Source organism: Protomyctophum parallelum (assembly GCF_964188405.1).
Source record: "Protomyctophum parallelum genome assembly, chromosome: 23".
NCBI lineage: Eukaryota > Metazoa > Chordata > Actinopteri > Myctophiformes > Myctophidae > Protomyctophum > Protomyctophum parallelum.
The window spans coordinates 2,250,787-2,256,268 of NC_139715.1; the positions used below are offsets into that span (position 1 = coordinate 2,250,787).

The 5,482-nt window shown below is 41.4% G+C and overlaps 1 long non-coding RNA gene across 1 annotated transcript; it reads right to left on the minus strand.

Moving 5' to 3' along the window:
• Positions 1 to 3,252: 3,252 nt before the first annotated feature.
• LOC310853852 lies at positions 3,253 to 3,965 on the minus strand. The gene is made up of 4 exons (XR_014568845.1): positions 3,912 to 3,965; positions 3,780 to 3,824; positions 3,426 to 3,489; positions 3,253 to 3,332 (listed from the first exon to the last, which is right to left on the minus strand). It is a non-coding gene; the product is annotated as an uncharacterized lncRNA (long non-coding RNA).
• Positions 3,966 to 5,482: the final 1,517 nt, after the last annotated feature.

The following is a 5,482-nucleotide window of genomic DNA, read 5'->3' on the forward strand; positions in this document are numbered from 1 at the left end:
TGTTCATGCACAATAATGAAAATGATGCCTTTTCAGATGTCACAGATAATACACCAGATATTGTTGTTGTTGATGAGGACAGTAGAGAAGTGACCATTTTGGAACTGGAAGTGGCATGTACATTTGACCACAGTCTGGAAGAGGCATTCCTTACCAAGGTGCTTAAGGATGCTATTATACAGCTTGGCTACAAATGTAAACTACTTGTGTTCATATTTGGAAGCCTCTGTCCATAAATCAGTCGTGAGGGGCCTGCAGATTGCAGGCATGACCAAGCCGAGAGCTAAGGCATCGGCAAAATTCTGTTCAGTGTCTGCAATAACTGGCAGTCGCCATATATGGAGAAGGCGATGCTTTCTGTACCCGTGATCTGTATCCTGAAGCACTTGTTGTAGAGTTTTTTCAAGTTTGCGCATCCACTATTGTTTGTGTTCAAGAAATGTCTTGTAAATTCTGAATGCAAATAAAGATGTTAAATGTGTGTGTGTGTGTTGTATTTTATCTCCAAGTTAAGTCTAGTTGTGTGGCCCTCAATTACTCATTTACATGTTCTCCTGAGTTGCGTTGTGTGCTGGGGTACAATCTTGAGTTTGAGTTCCTTCAAAGAAATGTCTAAATGGTTTCTACGTCCTCATAAACCCATACAAAGATGTATCACTCATGATGTGAGTGTGACTCCTCCTCTCCTCCAGGCTTTCAGCTATAGACGAATCCACAGAGTGACGCCCCGGGCGCATTACACTTATTACACTACACTATTACACTATGCTATTACACTATGCTATTACACTATGCTATTACACTTATTACACGACTACGCTATTACACTACTACACCTATTACACCATGCTATTACACTACTACACTTATTACACTATGCTATTACACTTATTACATACACCATTACACTTATCATAGTTCATAGTATCATATTACACATGTCATAGCAGCATCCACCCACCTGGGAGGTACCAACATGGATCATGAATCGTTCAATAAATGAACGATTAAATAAAACAAGCCTGCAGCCAACAAGCCTGCAACACTCCATGTGTTTGGAACCAACAATAGAGCCACAACATAGTGAAAACCTTCTTTTTTATTTATGATGTGTTATGCCTCATTCATACTGTCACACCACAGCGGTGCATGACGACAATAGCCAACCTACAAGCTCACAACACCTCCATTTGATATGCATTGTGATTTTGAAGGTCTGTTATTTGCGACAGAATACATTAGGCAATTATTTTCAACAGAAATTCAAATACATATTCACAACCCCTCCAAAGAATCCTGTGGTAAAGAAATATATCAGGATGGTTAAAGAAACCTTTTTCTTTTTAATTAGACAAAAAAGGACCACAATAAAGTTGTAATCGCTCTAAAAATAAATCCTAGAGCTGTTCTCCTTCCCCAACAAAAGTAAACTAGCAAAACGAGAAACAAACTTAAGCTGAAGAAGCAGTACCAGAATAATTGAACACTTGCTGCATTAGAGTCATGAAAAATGAAAAAATGAAAAAATAAATAAAAAAATATTATAATAAGATAGCAGACACGCGAACATTCCTTTTGTCGGAAACCTCTGAAAAAAAAAGTTCCATGTCAGCAGGATTGCGAAATCCAAATAGGAACGGTTCTCTGATGTCGTTCTCATCAGATTCCCCATCATGATTTAAAAAAAACCTGTAGTAGGCTGTCAGGGCCACCAGAGCGTCCCCCCCCCCCCCCCCCCCCCATGTCCATTATAGAGGGTCGACAGACCGACCCCTGGAACAGGTGCCCGTTGAAGTCCAGCCACTTGCAGGCTTCTTCTATTCCCTTCATCACAGGAGATTCCTATTGAGAATTGAAATGTTCAGTCAATCACCCATACCCAACACATTCTGTTGCATGTTCTCTGTCTTGCTTTTCCTCCTATTCTATGTGCAGTAGGGGTGTAACAATACATTTTAACAAAAATACGATACAACAACAGCAACACTAACCCACACTACATCCTCTCTCCACTTCTTTGCGTAGCAGTGTTCTTCTCCTGGTGTGAGGTGTCTAACAATATATCAATGCAGTTTGAGATTTCTTAAGAAAACTCAAAATGCAAGACCTGTCTGCAGCATTTCAGGCCAATTGAAGCCCAACACACGACGGGTGCGCAGCGACGCGGCACAGGCGTTGACGCGCGGTAACGCCTGGAAAATAGAACTGGTTTCTATCGGAGCATCAGGCGAGGCGTCAGCGCGCGTCGGACGCCGCCGGTGTGGGATAGCCAGCCAATTATTTGCATTGCAAAACAACACAATACAAAGTGGGCTCTGCTGGGACAGCTTCAAACACTGCAGGACAACAGTATCAAACATCAATACAAAAACAGAACAAAAGGAACATAGCTACTGTGCTTCAGTAAACAAAGTATGCATTTAAAGATGAATAAAAACTTCAGCATAGTTTTCTGCTCTAGGTCTAAATCAATTACAGCGTAAACAACAATATTAAGGACTTTGGAGACTACATGCTCAGCACTACAAGTACTTATTATCCGAAATCAGTCAAACGTTACAGCAATCAAGTTGAAAAGTGAGCTGAATAATATTGGATCTCCATAACACAAGCTTTGACTCAAACTTGTAGCCATCTTACCAGCCAAAAGTAGGGGTTAAATACATGAATCCAACAATATGTAGTACTAGAGCGGTGTCCCTTGGGCACTGGCCTATTTGAAATGATGCAAGTTGGAAATACATGCCCCACCCAGATATTTATGTCTGTGTCCCTTTCATGCCCATATATGGAATTCTTTGTCTATGCAGACGTCAGAATGATGTCAGAACAGGCCAGCTCCATATATGGAGGCGGTTCTGGACAACTGTTGGTCCGGCGACTGGACACTGCACCTGTGGTGAGGTGGAACGCGTGTGTCGAATTTGAAGTCGGTGGTTAAACGGTTATCGAGTTAGGTGTATATGATGAGCAAAGTGTGCCTGGAGGGTGAAGGGAGTGAAAAATAGAGCAGAAGAATGCTAATCTTTTGCTAACCTTGGCCTGAGAGTGGACGAGAGCCACACACACACACACACACACACACACACACACACACACACACACACACACACACACACACACACACACACACACACACACACACACACACAAATGAAACCCGTAGACTTTCTTGCAAGCCAATAAATTACATTTAAATACTTTTTTGGTCAGTGTGTGTTACATTTCTGCTCACCCTCTTTTTAGGCCTTGGGACGCTGTATATGGGCTCCAGTGACCCCTGCAGCAAGGCTGTGGCCTCATCGGTCCAGTGAGCGAAGCGCTGTCCATGGCTTTTGAATGAGATATTGGTATCACAATTAAAAGTTAACTAAAGCCCTAACGAATGGTGTTTAGGAAGTACAGTACATTTACATTTGTCTTACCCATCAATCTGGAACCGTTCCATTAGTCCAACACACCACCATTTCCGGACATGTGGCATGTCCCCTAAATGAAAGGGAAGATTTAAGTTGAGTTCATTTTAAGTCACAAATCAGTAGTTTACCATTTGTCTATATTTAAAAATGTCAGTATTATATGCACGTCAATGTCTGCAATGCAGAAAGAAGAGTTATAAATCCATGTTAAATAGACAAACACAATATAGTGGTGTGTGGTTAACACTAGAGTTTAATACACTTCTAAATTCTTCTTACTTTCTTATGAATATTTTAATTACCGAAATTTAGAAAAGAAACACTACTGTAACGGTGGATTTTATTTTGAAAGATACTGACCTCAGAATGCCAAAACGGGACGCCTGTGCTCAGGCTGAGTGCATACTGTGAATGGCAAAGATCAGTGAACTTATGAGTGAGTTTCAAATAAAATAATAACACTTTATATATAGACAAAAGAAAGTTATTTACCATCAGCATGAATATGCCACAACTATTTCCACTCGTCTGGTGAGGGAAACCCTGTAAAATAATTGGGAACAGCAATGCAGCATTAGTTCTTTTTACTGTGATATTGAAATGTATTTCTTTAAAAAAAGATTTCTATAATTTGTCTCCCACGATTTTGCAAGCCAGTTTTTTCACCCAGTGCCAATTATCTAATGTAATCCTGGGCGCTACACTTCCTCTGCCAACCTGGGGGGGCAGCGGACTGACCTCATGCCTCCTATGTATGAGGAGTCCACTCCAAGCGGCTTCTTTTCACCTGACAAGGGGGAATTTCCTTGGCCGGACGTAGCGCGTGGAAAGAACACGTTATTCCGACCATTTCCTTTCCCCTCCATCAGGCGCCCCGGAGGCAGTTTAGAGACCAGCATTACTGCATGTTTTTGTGAGGGTACCTACCCTAGGGGACACGGGGAGAACATGCAAACTCCACACAGAAAGGCGCTTTCGCTAACCCCACCTCGGGTATGGGCACTGATGACGCGGAGGGAACACGGCCACAGCATCCCCAGCGGGAATCAAACCCAGGACCTTCTAGCTGTGAGGCGACTACCGACTGTGCCACCGTGCCCCTATTCTTTTATTTATTTACCTGTGAATTTTATCATGTCTATGCAAGACATTGATTGCATAGGGCCTAAATGTAAGACAGCAAGGACTTTTTTGGTGCTGTCCCTTTTGGAGTGTTTGACTGTACCCTGTTGCCGTTTTTACATTTCTGTCTAAAAAACAGATAGACAATTTAAAGTGGACAAGAAAGACGTGCATGCGAGATGCAAGAGAAATGTACCTGAATGTCTGTCCCGAACATGGTCGTCCATTTGCCTGGAGCAATTCGTTGAGCTAGGTCACTGTTAAAAATAAATCAGAAAATACAAATTACCCACTGCAGTGGTTTCTGAAAAAAAGGTGTAAGGAAACCGAACGAAATCCACTATCTATAGGCTATCTAATTGATATGTCATTTATCACTCTGGCAATATAATTTGCAAGACTACAGTACTACTACTGCACAAGAGATTTCATAATATTTGGTTCCCTTACATTCAAAAAATAGTAGTTACAACTATAGGGATGCACTGATGTATCGAACAGGCATTGGCCGATATGTGCCGCTATCAGTCAATATCTGTATCTGCAAATAACTTGACATTAACCGATGGCAGTAGCCAATATTAATCTGTTGTTGATAAGCATACATTTTGTGTTGGTTATCTGCAGCCTACAGTTGTAGATTGTCAACAGTATTTTTTTTGTATTCGTTTCCCTGTCACAAAAGGGGGGAAATCAGTATCGGCAAAGTTGTTATTTTAACATCAGTATTGGCCAAGAATTTCAATATCGGTGCATCCCTAGTTACAACAGCCTCAAAGAAAAACAGCCATTGAACAACGCTCAAAGAAAACAAATGGAAATTATTTTAAGGCCACAGAACAAGGCTTACGTTTAAAACAGCCTTTGAACAAGGCTTTTTTTGGCCTTCCTGCCTTTGATAGTATCAAGTGAAGATGGACAGTAAGGAGAGGGAGAAAGAG